This window comes from Coffea arabica, chromosome 6e (assembly GCF_036785885.1).
Source record: "Coffea arabica cultivar ET-39 chromosome 6e, Coffea Arabica ET-39 HiFi, whole genome shotgun sequence".
Classification (NCBI taxonomy): Eukaryota; Viridiplantae; Streptophyta; class Magnoliopsida; order Gentianales; family Rubiaceae; genus Coffea; species Coffea arabica.
In genome coordinates this window covers 43,556,520-43,572,491 of record NC_092321.1, presented here as the reverse complement: position 1 = coordinate 43,572,491, position 15,972 = coordinate 43,556,520, and positions in this window count along the sequence as shown.

Sequence of the window (15,972 nt, the reverse complement as noted above, 5' to 3'; positions counted from 1 at the left end):
GATAAGACGTTTTGTACAAGGGTTTAATGTGGAGATTCAGGAGGGATTGGCTGCAGCCCAAATCTCTACATTTACTGAATATTTGGAGAAAGCACAGAGAGTTGAGAGTGCAAGGATACAAGTTAGGGACTTTCACTCTAAGAAAAGGAATATTTCTAGTTATACCTCTAGTCAGGCTAGTAAAAGTACCCCACCTTCCAAGATGGGAAGGGGAATGGGAGGAGTAAGAACCGCAGGAGCTTCAAAGGGAGCTTTATCCAGATGAGGTCGTAGTGGGCCAGTTCAAACGAGAGGAGTGCCTTCTAGTGGTCCGGCCGTAACCCCTCAGGTCAACTGTGGTTACAGTGGCAAACCAAATCACTCGGAGAATGATTGTTGGAGAAAGTCGGGAAAATGTGTGTTCTGTGGTAGTGCCGAGCACCAACTCATGAATTGTCCAATTAAGCTGAAGGTAGGAGAAAGCATTCAAAGGCCAGAAAAGTTAACCTCTAAGCAGACTAGTGCTGGAGGGAGTCGACCAAAGGTACCTGCTAGGGTTTACGCATTGGACTACCAACAGATCCCCGATGCTACTGAGGTGGTTGAGCTACGATCCCTATTTTCACCGTTTAGCAAAGGTTTTAATTGATCCGGGTTCAACACATTCTTTTGTAAACCCTAAGTTCATGAGTGGAATAGATTTGAAGCCAATTAAGTTATCTTATGATTTGGAGGTTAGAACGCCTACTGGTGATCAAAGTTTAATCGCTAACTTGATACACAAAGATTGTGAGATCTGGGTTGGTGAACGGAAATTACTGGTCGATCTGATGGGCTTAGCAATTAAGCGGTATGATGTGATCCTAGGAATGGACTGGTTAGCCTGTTACAATGCTCAGTTAAACTGTAAGACAAAAATGATAGAGTTGTGCATACCAGGAGAGACAACCCTGAAATTGGATGTAAGGGGTAGATTAGCCTCATCTGCACTTATCTCAGGAATTCGAGCTAGGAAAATGTTAAGTAAGGGAGCTCAGAGATATTTGGCTTTTCTTATAAACACTCCTAGCAACAAAGTGAGACTAGAAGATATGCCTGTAATGAAGGAGTATCCGGATGTTTTCCCTGAAGAGTTAGAATCTTTACCCCTGGAAAGGGAAATAGCTTTTAAGATTGATGTGACTCCGGGAGTAGCATCTATCTCTGAGATGTCGTATAGGATGGCTCCAACTGAATTGAAAGTGTGAGAACCCGTAAATTGCATTTTCTAGGTTTTCGCATTTTTCATGACTTGTTTTTTGCACTTTCTGTATCCGGAAAATTTTCTAGATAATTTTTATGAGTAAATATAGTTTTTAGATGATTTTTCTAGTATCGAATAGATTTTGAGAAATTAAGAGCGTATACCGGACGTGGGACCCACTAGTGTGAGAAGTTCGGAAAAATTCGGCCAATTAGGTTAAGTTTCGGATACTGGTTGAAATTTATCGGGTGTTAAGAGATAAGTAGAGGTTGAGATGTGATTGATGTGAGAGGGACTTAAAGGATAGAGATGTTTTAAAGGAAGTGACAAGTGTCACCTTAAGAGTGGTTGTAACTTATGACAACTATTCACCTTTTTGACTTATTTGACCAATTGATTAAATATCTCAAAAATTACCACAAAAATCACCATTTCTTACCTCCATTGTGGCCGGCCACCTTGAGCAAGGAAGAAAGAAAAACTCTTCAAAGTTTGGCATCCATCTAGTGCAAATCATCCAAAGCAATCACTTAGACTTGTTTCTACTCCATAAAATCTCTTCTTTAGGTGTTAGTAAGTGGTTTGGTGAAGTGTTTTGGGAAGCTAAGGTGACAAACAACTCTTCCTCTCTTGTTTACTAGGTGAGTGGTGATTGAACTTTCTCCTTCACTTAATGAAGCTTAATTAGTGCCTAGTGGTAGTTAAAGTGATGAATTTTGTGGTTTACTTCTTGGTTTTGGATGAATTGATGAAGTTTTCAATTTATTGATGAATTTTCTGGTTTAATATGAATGTGATGTTGTGGCCATCCTTGATGATGGGAACTGATGTTTAATGACTCTAGGAGGTGGAAAAAGTGGAAGATTGCAATTAATTTCTGTTTTGGAAGAAATCTGGAAAATTAGGGTTCTTGGTTCTTCATTCTGTCCGAAATTTTTGATCCTATATAGAGGCCGAATTGGTCTTACCTCAAAACATGAAAGTTGTAGGTAATGACAGTTTAGAGGTACCTACAAAATTTCAGGTCAATCGGAGTAGTGTAGAGTGAGAAAAGTCGAAATTACTATTGCTGTTCTGGTTTACCCGAAATTGGGATTTGCGACTGTAATTGGTTGTGTTGGCTGGAATTTCTTCCGAATTGGTTGTTGAGGCCTTCTGATGAAATTTCTCCCTGTTTCTTAGCTTTCAAATGGTTTTGGAATTTCTGGATTTGGACTTGTAGAGCCTGAGTTATGATGTTTCCGCTAGAATGCGTTTTGGTGAATCTGTTTTATGTTGTTGATGAAGTATCTTGCATTTTTGACCTGTTTGCACTCAAAACTGGGTTGAGTGACCTTCTGTGATGTTGTAGCCCTGTCTTTTAGCTTCGAAATTGTGGGTCTTTCACCCTCATCCGATAATCGTAGTACATTTGGTTCTATTACCGCAAAGTAAAGTCAAAACCTGTTTTTTTCAGGGCCAAAGTTAATTGCATGTCCGAAATTTCTGGTTTTCTTTAATGTTTGTATATGTTTATGGAACCCTATTGGGGTCATACTTGGCATTGGTTTATGACTCGTTATCGAGTCTCCTTGTACTTGTTTGCATGTTTTAGGGCTTGCTTTCATTCCGGTCATTTCCTAGCTAACTTTTGTACTTGTAGTACTTTGAGCCTCGTGAACGGCTTTTGGGAAATGAGATGACTTTTGTGTGAGATGTTGGGACTGATTTGAGGAAATAATGAAGCCTTAATGGCTGGAAAAGTAAGAAATTTAGGGGAAGTGCTGCCCGATTTTCTAGGCCGTTTGGTTCTTTTAAGTTGGATTTGCCTTTTGGTAGAAATGAAAGGGCTTTTGGGTTGTTGAACCTAGGTCTTCATGTTATCTTTTTATTCCCAAAAATCATATTTTGTACCCTTGCATTTGTAATTATTTGGCGAGGCATACGACTAGTAGTCGAGCCTCATGTGCATTTTGTTTACTCGATTATGGATGTGAAACCTTCAATTGGTTTATTTTGATTATTTTAGGGTTTCTTGGCGATTAAGGCCAATCTGAAGTAAAAACTTTTGAAGTTGAATCGGTGAGTGTATCACTCCCCTCCATTGCTGTTTAACTTGATTTCTGCTCTGCAATCTGTTTATTTGTTCGAGACGAGGGTGTACTTTATCACACTCGTTCTCTTGTCTGTTCATATGCCAATTTACTATGCAAAATTTGAATATGTTATCTGTGTCTGCATCTGTTCGGATTTCTATGACCTATGAGCTCAATCCTGTGGCTAAGTTATTCGAGTCGGGCCGGCAAGGGTCTGGACGATTAGATAACGAACCACGGTAGTCTGTTCGGGGATTTTGGGTATTGAGACCCTTGATTCCGGGTATACTCGAGTATTACCATTTATGTTCGAATACGGTGAGCGGGCCCGGTAAAGGGGTGTTTGGTGGACGGAATTCGGTGCGAAGTGAGGTCTACGGACGCGTTGGTTCTATATACGTTGACGGAGAGTCAACCGGTTTGGATCAAGTATTGCGCTGGAAATTTGGCTCCTGAGAGCCACCTGTATCCTTCTGATTTGAATCATTAGTTACTTTACTTTACATCTGGCATGTGTATCTGATTTGTTAAATGTGAAATGCCATGATTTTCTGCTATATGTTTGGTACCTCATTGAGCGCAAGCTCACCCCTTTCTGTTCCTTTTTGTTTTCCTTACAGGAAAATAAATACTTTTGGACTGGATTTGACAAATGGTTGCCGAATTGAGCTAGTTAGACATATCTTTTGTATAGCTCATTGATTTAAACCCTAAATATACTTTTGGGTCCGTTTCTCTTTTGGATTTGGCAAACCGTACATGTATCCACTTTTGAATCACTTTGGTATGCCCTTTGGGTTGTATATGCTAACTTTTGAGATGTAAATATTTGCTTGACGTTTGGTTGGGTTTTGCCATGTCGGTTCCTATTCATGGCCGACTCCGATTTCGTTTTGTTTTATTCTGGGATTTTGACTTGTCTATGCGCGTTGTATGGTCCGGAACGTATTCGATCGCTCTAATCTGAACCGTTAGTCCTGGCGAGAGCTGGGCAGGCGGCCCGCCGAACCCTTTGGTTCGTCTTAGGGTGAGGTGGGGCTGTCACAGTTGGTATCAGAGCCTGTTTCACGTGGTCTCTGCGCGGAGTGAGCCTAGACTAAGTGGTGGATATGTATGAAGGATTAAGTGCTCGTTTGAGCCTAAGCTCTGAATTGTGAATGTTATAGGCTTTAAATTTTCTTGTGGTATGTGAGGACCATAGATAGGTACGTCTGGTAGGAATTTCGATTTTTGATGATTTACTCTTGGGACTGGCCAGCTCGAGAGGTGAATTGTCTTATTTCGGATTCTTGTGCCTGAGTACTCCAGAGTTGAGGCGGTGTTCGTAGGTGAGAGTTGCATTTTGGGAACATGAATGGGCTTTGTTTGACTGGAATGAGTACAAGAGGTTATTGGATATCTAGTTTGCATAGTAAGTGACGTGAGGGATCGGACGGGGTTATTTTAATTGGGTCTGGGACTATATCGCCTTTACTCTTGATTTGCTTTGATACCGCTATGACATAACAGTGGTTTGAGTATTGTGCATAGGATTATCTGTCTAATTTGGCATGTATTGGTGTATTTGATTAACTGTTTTCTTGATACATGGTGTGTTATATGTGTATATGTCATTGGTGTAATTGGTGTGCTAGAATATGATTGCTTTTGTCACTTTACTGTATTTATGCGTTGAATTACCTTGGGGAAAGGGAAAAAAAAAGGGAGGAAAAAAAATATATATATATATATATATGAGGAAGAGGTAGTCGTGGACGTGGTCATGGCCGTGGAACTAAGCGAGGCCAAGAATCAAGAGAAGAAAAGGGAAACAATAGCTGGACAAGGACCGAGAGTGCCACTTGTACTTAGGAATGTATTATGACCCATTGTTTTGCCCGACAGGCTAGCATCCGAGTTCCAGCACTTCCGTAAGATGACACATTGGGTTGATCCGTATCAGGAAATTTCGGTTCTCCCAGATGAAATAGAGGTTCAAAGGAGGCTGACCGAGTACTGGGAAGGGTGATGGAAGCAAGAATATTCAGAGAAACTTGAGCTCTTACACCAAAACATGGAGTTAAAGAGGAAATACGAAGAGATTTCCAAGGAGACCGTAGCAATGGCACAAGGTAATACTTCTAGGGGGACTCCAGAGGAAGCTCAAAGGACGGGAATTGCAAGGCCACAACTGAAGATCTTTCATGCAAAGAAAAAGGGTAAAGCTGGTAGATCAATTGCTAAGAAGCGCCGTGGAGCGGGTGGTGTGACAATTTGTGGTTATTGTAGAAAATCCAATCATATTGAAGTGGATTGTTGGAAAAAGGGAAGGAGATGTCTGCGCTGTGGGAGCGCCGAGCATCGAATTGCTCATTGCACGATTAAAGCGCGTGAAAAGAAAGGAACCCAACAACCAATCAAGACCGACCCTGGACCGTCAAGTGGAGAAGGGACTGGAATAAAGAACCTCGTTTCTTCTGACTCTGAAGACGGAGAAGGTACAGGTCAATGGTTACTTTAAATTTTGAAGAGAAAATTTCGAGGGCGAAATTTCTTTAAGGGGGAGAGAGTGTGAGAACCCGTAAATTGCATTTTCTAGGTTTTCGCATTTTTCATGACTTGTTTTCTGCACTTTCTGTATCCGGAACATTTTCTAGATAATTTTTATGAGTAAATATAGTTTTTAGATGATTTTTCTAGTATCGAATAGATTTTGAGAAATTAAGAGCGTATACCGGACGTGGGACCCACTAGTGTGAGAAGTTCGGAAAAATTCGGCCAATTAGGTTAAGTTTCGGATACTGGTTGAAATTTATCGGGTGTTAAGAGATAAGTAGAGGTTGAGATGTGATTGATGTGAGAGGGACTTAAAGGATAGAGATGTTTTAAAGGAAGTGACAAGTGTCACCTTAAGAGTGGTTGTAACTTATGACAACTATTCACCTTTTTGACTTATTTGACCAATTGATTAAATATCTCAAAAATTACCACAAAAATCACCATTTCTTACCTCCATTGTGGCCGGCCACCTTGAGCAAGGAAGAAAGAAAAACTCTTCAAAGTTTGGCATCCATCTAGTGCAAATCATCCAAAGCAATCACTTAGACTTGTTTCTACTCCATAAAATCTCTTCTTTAGGTGTTAGTAAGTGGTTTGGTGAAGTGTTTTGGGAAGCTAAGGTGACAAACAACTCTTCCTCTCTTGTTTACTAGGTGAGTGGTGATTGAACTTTCTCCTTCACTTAATGAAGCTTAATTAGTGCCTAGTGGTAGTTAAAGTGATGAATTTTGTGGTTTACTTCTTGGTTTTGGATGAATTGATGAAGTTTTCAATTTATTGATGAATTTTCTGGTTTAATATGAATGTGATGTTGTGGCCATCCTTGATGATGGGAACTGATGTTTAATGACTCTAGGAGGTGGAAAAAGTGGAAGATTGCAATTAATTTCTGTTTTGGAAGAAATCTGGAAAATTAGGGTTCTTGGTTCTTCATTCTGTCCGAAATTTTTGGTCCTAGATAGAGGCCGAATTGGCCTTACCTCAAAACATTAAAGTTGTAGGGAATGACATTTTAGAGGTGCCTACAAAATTTCAGGTCAATTGGAGTAGTGTAGAGTGAGAAAAGTCGAAATTCCTATTGCTGTTCTGGTTTACCCGAAATTGGGATTTGCGACTGTAATTGGTTGTTTTGGCGGGAATTGCTTCCGAATTGGTTGTTGAGGCCTTCTGATGAAATTTATCCCTGTTTATTAGATTTCAACTGGTTTTGGAATTTCTGGATTTGGACTTGTAGAGCCTGAGTTATGATGTTTCCGCTAGAATGCGTTTTGGTGAATCTGTTTTACGTTGTTGATGAAGTATCTTGCATTTTTCACCTGTTTACACTCAAAACTGGGTTGAGTGACCTTCTGTGATGTTGTAGCCCTGTCTTTTAGCTTCGAAATGGTGGGTCTTTCACCCTCATCCGATAATCGTGGTGCATTTGGTGCTATTACCGCAAAGTAAAGTCAAAACCTGTTTTTTTTTCAGGGCCAAAGTTAATTGCATGTCCGAAATTTCTGATTTTCTTTAATGTTTGTATATGTTTATGGAACCCTATTGGGGTCATACTTGGCATTGGTTTATGACTCGTTATCGAGTCTCCTTGTACTTGTTTGCATGTTTTAGGGCTTGCTTTCATTCCGGTCATTTCCTAGCTAACTTTTGTACTTGTACTACTTTGAGCCTCGTGAACGGCTTTTGGGAAATGAGATGACTTTTGTGTGAGATGTTGGGACTGATTTGAGGAAATAATGAAGCCTTAATGGCTAGAAAAGTAAGAAATTTAGGGGAAGTGCTGCCCGATTTTCTAGGCCGTTTGGTTCTTTTAAGTTGGATTTGCCTTTTGGTAGAAATGAAAGGGCTTTTGGGTTGTTGAACCTAGGTCTTCATGTTATCTTTTTATTCCCAAAAATCATGTTTTGTACCCTTGCATTTGTAATTATTTGGCGAGGCATACGACTAGTAGTCGAGCCTCATGTGCATTTTGTTTACTCGATTATGGATGTGAAACCTTCAATTGGTTTATTTTGATTATTTTAGGGTTTCTTGGCAATTAAGGCCAATCTGAAGTAAAAACTTTTGAAGTTGAATCAGTGAGTGTATCACTCCCCTCCATTGCTGTTTAACTTGATTTCTGCTCTGTAATCTGTTTATTTGTTCGAGACGAGGGTGTACTTTATCACACTCGTTCTCTTGTCTGTTCATATGCCAATTTACTATGCAAAATTTGAATCTGTTATCTGTGTCTGCATCTGTTCGGATTTCTATGACCTATGAGCTCAATCCTGTGGCTAAGTTATTCGAGTCGGGCCGGCAAGGGCCTGGACGATTAGATAACGAACCACGGTAGTCTGTTCGGGGATTTTGGGTATTGAGACCCTTGATTCCGGGTATACTCGAGTATTACCATTTATGTTCGAATACGGTGAGCGGGCCTGGTAAAGGGGTGTTTGGTGGACGGAATTCAGTACGAAGTGAGGTCTACGGACGCGTTGGTTCTATATACGTTGACGGAGAGTCAACCGGTTTAGATCAAGTATTGCGCTGGAAATTTGGCTCCTGAGAGCCACCTGTATCCTTCTGATTTGAATCATTAGTTACTTTACTTTACATCTAGCATGTGTATCTGATTTGTTAAATGTGAAATGCCATGATTTTCTGCTATATGTTTGGTACCTCATTGAGCGCAAGCTCACCCCTTTCTGTTCCTTTTTGTTTTCCTTACAGGAAAATAAATACTTTTGGACTGGATTTGATAAATGGTTGCCGAATTGAGCTAGTTAGACATATCTTTTGTATAGCTCATTGATTTAAACCCTAAATATACTTTTGGGTCCGTTTCTCTTTTGGATTTGGCAAACCGTACATGTATCCACTTTTGAATCACTTTGGTATGCCCTTTGGGTTGTATATGCTAACTTTTGAGATGTAAATATTTGCTTGACGTTTGGTTGGGTTTTGCCATGTCGGTTCCTATTCATGGCCGACTCCGATTTCGTTTTGTTTTATTCTGGGATTTTGACTTGTCTATGCGCGGTGTACGGTCCGGAACGTATTCGATCGCTCTAATCTGAACCGTTAGTCCTGGCGAGAGCTGGGCAGGCGGTCCACCGAACCCTTTGGTTCGCCTTAGGGTGAGGTGGGGCTGTCACAGAAAGAGTTGAAATTGCAATTACAGGATTTACTAGAGTGGGGTTTTATAAAGGATAGTGATTCACCGTAGGGAGCCCCGGTCTTGTTTGTTAAGAAGAAGGATGGGAATTTAAGGCTGTGTATAGATTACTGAGGCTTAAACGATGCCACCATTAAGAATAAGTACCCTTTGCCCCACATTGATTAATTGTTTGACCAATTGCAAGGGGCGGTAGTATTCTCGAAGTTAGATCTGAGACAGGGTTACAACCAATTGAGGATTTTGAAAAAGGATATACCTAAAATTGCTTTTAACTCGAGGTATGGTCATTTCGAATTCGCAGTAATGCCATTTGGATTGACCAATACACCTGCGGCTTTTATGGATTTAATGCATCGAGTCTTTAAGTCTTATCTGGATCAGTTTGTAGTGGTGTTCATCGATGATATACTGGTGTACTCTAAGACCTTGAAGGATCATGAGAAAGATTTGAGAATTATTTTACAAACTTTAAAGGAACATCAGTTGTACGCTAAGTTTAGCAAGTGTGAGTTTTGGTTGAAGGAAGTGACATTCTTAGGTCATATAATTTCTGAGGACAGGATTAAAATGGATCCAGCCAAAGTTGAAGTAGTCTCTAAATGGAAGCAGTCTCTAAATGGAAGCAAGCGAAAAACCCTACTGAAGTTCGAAGTTTATAGGGTTAGCAGGGTATTACCGGAAATTTATCAACGATTTTTCTAAGATTGCTGGATCCATGACTGAGCTGACTAAGAAAAGTGAGAAATTTATATAGAATCCTAAGTGTGAAGAAAATTTTCAAGAATTAAAGAGGCGTTTAACGAGAGCACCCGTATTAGCTCTTCCGAATGGGAAGGATAGTTTTGTGGTCTACACAGATGCTTCAAAGGAAGGTTTGGGATGTGTATTAATGTAAAATGGAAAAGTGATAGCGTATGCCTCTAGGAAATTAAAGCCGCACGGGAAAAATTACCCGACTCATGATTTGGAGTTAGAGGCTGTAGTGTTTGCATTAAAGAAGAGGGAGTGAATGGTGTATTGAGGTTCCGGAATCGGATGGTAGTGCCAAAGGATGAAGGACTTAAGAAGGAAATTTTGGAAGAAGCACAACGATTTAAGTACACGGTACATCCTGGAGGGAATAAAATGTACCAAGACTTGAAGAGTTTGTATTGGTGCGAGACCATGAAGAAGGAAATTGCTCAATTTGTCCAGATCTGTTTGATTTGTCAACAGGTTAAAGCCGAATATCAGAAACCATCAGGTCTTTTGCAATGTTTAGAAATACCCGAGTGAAAATGGGAAAATATCACCATGGATTTTGTATCTGGATTACCTAGGACACAAAGGGGTCATGATGCCATTTGGGTAATAGTGGATAGGTTGACCAAATCGGCTCACTTTCTGCTGATTAGTATGAAATACCTATTGGAGAAGTTAGCTAAGTTATACTTAGATGAGATTTTAAGACTACACGGGATACCTGTAAGTATTGTGTTCGATCGAGACCCTAGATTTATCTCGCAGTTCTGGCAAAAGATGCAAGAACTGTTGGGGACTAAATTGAATTTTAGCACTACTTACCATCCCCAGACAGATGGACAGTCTGAGAGGACGATTCAGACGCTTGAGAACATGTTAAGAACTTGTACTTTGGATTTTGGGGAGAGTTGGAGTAAGTATTTGACTTTGGTGGAATCTGCCTATAATAATAGCTTTCATTCTTCCATTCAAATAGCTCCATACGAAGCACTATATGGTCGGAAGTATAGATCTCCGATCTATTGGAATGAGGTTGGTGAAAGAAAGATTTTAGACCCGACTACAATGCCTTGGATTGAGGAGGCGAACGAAAAAGTGAAGTTGATACGCCAGATGATTCAAACCGCACAAAGTCGTCAAAAAAGTTATGCAGATAACCGAAGGAAGGACTTAGAATTTGCGGTTGGAGATCAAATTTTCCTTAAAACTACTCCTCTAAAAGCGAGTTTGATGGCAGGAAGAGGGAAGAAGTTGCAATCGAGATTTGTAGGACCGTACAAGATTATCCAACACGTGGGAAACGTGGCGTATAAGTTGGAATTGCCACCAAGTCTATCTCGGATCCACAATGTTTTCCACGTATCGATGCTGAAGAAATATCATCTAGATCCGTCTCACGTTCTTTTGCAATCAGAGAATGTTGAAATTGATGAAGCACTGACCTATGAGGAGAAACCGATAAAGCTTTTAAAGTGTAAGGTGAAAGAATTGAGAAACAAACGGATTCCGTTGGTGAAAGTTCTATGGAGGAACTACGGACTGGAGGAAGCAACCTGGGAAGTTGAAGAAGAAATTCGAGAAAAATATCCATACCTGTTCTCAAATCAAGGTATAATTTCGAGAACGAAATTTTCTTAAGGGGGAGAGGATGTGAGGACTCATGTTTTATTTCTAAAATAGTTATTTTTATGATTATTTACCCTAATATTAGTTACTTATATTATCGTTGCGAGAATTTCTTTTAAGTTTCGTTTTATCGCGCACGAATCGGAAGTTCGCGTTTTTGCGTCAAACCAACCCAATGGAGATTTAAGAAATTTATTCTAGACTACTAAGAATGAATAATTATAGTGTTAAAGGAATTACATTGGAGGTTTAGTGCACAAGTGAAACAAACTTGAGAGAAAACGGTTACGAAACCCTCGCACGCAAATACTATTCATAGTTGATTTTTGCTCAAATTTTAACCACAAATCACTCAAGCTTCTCCAAGAAGCTTCATTCATCAGCCACACTCTCTCTCCTCACTTCCATAGCCGGCCGAAACTCTCAAGGGAAGAAGGAAGAAAGCTCACCAAATTTCACTCCAATTCTTGCTACCATTTCACCTCAAATTTTTCACACAACTTACATATCACTTGGAGAGCAACTCTAGCTTGGTGAAAGGCTCCATCTTGCGGTTTTCTTGGAGCTTTTGTAATGATAAATTTCTGGTTTTTCAAGAGCTCAAGAGGTATCCATTATCTCCTCTAATCTTTCCATTTTTCTTCAAAGTTGGAGCTTCAATTGCAAGGGTTTGAACCCTACACATGGATTAGGCTAGAGGACTTGAGGAATTTATTTTTCTTGCTCTTAAATGTTAGGTGGTGACCTCTAGGTAGCGGGCTTGAGGTGTAAATGCTTGATTGTAGTTGTTATGTGTTTAGATGAGTTGATTATGGATAGAAAATGAAGGAAAAATTGCGCATGGATGCTGGCCGAAATCTATCCTATTTTTGCTGTGCCTTTATTTCAAAATTTTATGCTCAAATGACTGTGAAACTGATGTATATATGTTGTATATGGTGTGTAGAAAGTTTCCACCAAAACTCATTTGAATTGGTTGAGTAAAACTTGAAATTTCGAAATGTGAAGAAACCTGGAAAATGTGTTCTGGCAGCTTGAACAGTGTCCCTTTGATCGAACATATCTCTTTATACAGACGTCAAAATCGAGTGCCGTTTGTGGCATTTGAAACTAGACATTTGTAGCTTTACAACGGTATAAAATTCACTTTCTATTTCAAAATGAGTGAGCCGTAGTGAGTCGGAAAATTTACTGCCCTGTTCTGATGGCCTATCCGAGAGAAAGGTAGATGCTGCATTTTGTGGCTCTATTTTCTCTCACTTATGAATTGATTTTGAAAATTATTTGTTGTGATAAAATGTAACCTTATGATTCTAGTTTTCTACACCACCAACCATTCACAATTCCAAGTTGTATTGAGTGATATATGGTCCAATTTCCAAACTGCGAGAAAACTGGAAAACCCTTTTTTTTACTGGACGACTAGTTTAGTTGTTTGTGAGATGTTTTATTTTGAAATTTTGATGTCAACCAACTATCAATTGCTTATGAAATGTTCCATAGACCTTGCTTTCACAAATGAACGAAAATGGGACTGGTTTCATGGTGGAAAGTGTTTGAAAATGGAAAGAAAACAAGATGACAGATTTGTCTTGGAAATTTCTCGAACTTTGGTAGTTTTGTTAACTACCTTTCAGTATGAGTTTTTACATGAAATTTGATAGAGGAATAGCCCTCATATGGGAGTTTAATTGTACCAAATTTGGTGTCATTCTAAGACCATTTTGATAATCAAATGATGTCCCAAAATTTACTTTCAAATATGGAAAATTCACTGTTTAGTAGTGAAAATTTACCAACTTTGAGCTACTATATCTTGACGCTCAAAACTTCAAATTTGTTTTGTTTGTTGTGTTTGAAACCTTGATTGAAATTCTTATTGTGTTACAAATTTCAGAGGCTAGTTCACTTTTTGTGAATTTTGCCGAATTTCCAAAGTTTGTCGAAAAATATGATCGAAACTATCTTGTATGCTCAAGTCAGCCACTTTGAGCTGAAATTTGAATGTCTTCCATTTAGAATCTTGGAAAAGTGTCCGATTCCAATGATATAAAGTTTTTCAATTTTGGACCTACTGAGTGCAAGTTCTGATTTTTCTAAATTTGATGCAAAACTAAAATTTTCCGACTCGATGGAAAATGAGTTTTTGGAAAACTCTTTCCTATCCTTTAAGATTGATTGACCGTTTTAAACTTGATTTCATGAAGGAAATCAGTTTTCCTTGTGTTATTAAACCCCACTTTTAAGTCTCGATTTAAGAGTAATTAAGGCTCTCTTTCATGATATTTTTCTTAGTATTGTACAAGTGTACAATCTTTCTTGTTAATAAGGGGTTTATAAGTAATAGTGTGTGATAGTCAATTATTATTTGCTCAGGCGCCCTTCAAGAGGAACTCGAAGCGGAAACCTAAAAGTTGCTTGAGCACTTACTCCCTATTTTGATTGGTGAGTGTCAAGTGCATGATTTGTTGCAATTGTGTGAATTGCTTCTTATGGACTGAATGGTTTATGATTGTTGAGTCGAGTGTGTACTTTATCGCACTCGTTCTCTTTTAACTGATTGAACAACTGAATTGAATTGCTTGTAACTGAATTGTAACTGAACTGCTTGCATGTCGTTGGAGTGAATCTCCTCGACTTATAACTGAACTGTGGGGACGTCCAAATCTCAATTGGACGACCTTGCGACTCGAACCAGCAAGGGCTTGGTCGAGGAGCTTGGTGAACCATGAGATAACTGTAAGCTTGATCTATTGAGAGATCTTGCTTGGCTTACTCGCGTAGTAGTGCCTTTTATTGATGTTCGGGCCCGGTGTGGTGTATGGTGGATGGAATTGACGTTAAGTGGAATTCTACGGACTTAAATGCCGACCCGGTTGACTGAGTGTCATCGCGGGAAGGTATTCGATTGAGGCTTGGCGAAGCAAGTGGAACTTAGCTCCTGAGAGCTCCTGTATCCTCATTGAATGTGTTTAATTGAAAATTTGTGAATTGCTTGAATGTTATAGCTTTAATTCTTGCTTTAATGCCGTTGCTACTTGAACTATGTGCTTTACTTGTTTTCTTGGCCTCACGAGCATCCGCTCATCCCGTTAAATTTGTTTTCCTTAACAAGAGCTGAACTGGAAGGGGATTATGGAAAAGCCTACTTGATGGCTCTTTTGGCTAGAATTTTGAAATGTTTTGTCTAGACATCATTTGGGAAGTTGTATATTTTGGAAAGTGGATGTATTTTGAACTTGTGATGTAAGATTGAATATTTATGTATGGAAGCAACTTCTCTTTCTTACTTCGTCTTGTCTTATTAGTTATTATTGGTAATAAGCTTGATCTGGAATTGTATTGAGTCCTGGCGAGAGTTGGGCAGGCGTCCCGCCGATACCCTTTGGTTCGCCTTAGGGAGAAATGGGGGCGTCACATTTAAACCCTAGTAGTAAGTGAGTGTTCCTCCAATTTTCCACCAAGAAACTTCACAAGAGTGCGTCTTTCTTCTTGCTAGAGTGGAATTCCAAGAGACTTGGAAGTTGGATGATGATTTGCAAGCAAAATGGAAGATAGAAGAATGGAGTTTTTCTTTCCCTTCTTCCTCCTTAGAGTCGGCCGAGAGAGAGAGAGGTGAGAGTGAGGGAGTTGAGTGATGAATCTTGTGAGGGAAGATTGAATGAAAAGTAGCCATTAAGTTTGCTAAAAATCAACTCTTAATAGTGCGAAATAGTTTCGTGCACTACCACTTCCTCTCTTGCTTGATACACTTATGCACTAATCCTCCAAGGTACATCCTCTAACATTTTAATTACTCATACTTATGAGTCTAATACTAATTCTTCAAATCTCCAATTAATCGGACCGGTGCGACTTACGAGAAACTTTCGACGCGCGCGTGATAAAAGCGTAATTTTAATTCACTCACATCTAATCCCTAAATTAACTTTTCTTAGTATACTATTGATCATTCTTAATTCTCCAAGATTATTGCACTCACGGATTGAATATTGCCTCGAAAAATGTATTCGCTATTTCTTACTAAACGAGTCGCCGAAAATTAATTTGGCTAACGGAATGTTTTAAAAATATAAGTGAGACATTGTTCCATGCAAACGGATTCAAAATGGTTGAATTAAATTATTCGGAGAAAACGGGTGAATAAATAATTAAATAAGTCAATAAAATAGAATTAAAGTAAGTAAAATTCGGGTCCTCACACATTGTCTATAGATAACGATAGTGTCCCTCATCAACTAATTTAGAATCTTTCATGAAGTTTTAGAATTATTATGTGAGTTTTTCCTTGCATGAACTATTTTTTTTCTTGGATTTTTGCTGGCTTATGATGTTGTGAAAAAGTTGTTTTTTTGTGACCTGAATTCGTCAGAGGATTAGGATGGTTCAATATTTGATGATTCCGTGGTTTGGTTAAATGAATGTTGGCCTTTAATGTTTTTCATCTTTAAGCCGCAAGAAATGGGTTTTCATTCTTTCTCCTGTTGCTGTAAGATTCCTTTTTTTTTTTAAGCTCTCAAGACTTTGTTTAGATTGTGCTAATCAAAATGGGATGAAGTTCTTGTGGTAACTGGGTTGATAAATCAATGGCTTTTTTCGTTTGAGTTTGCGGG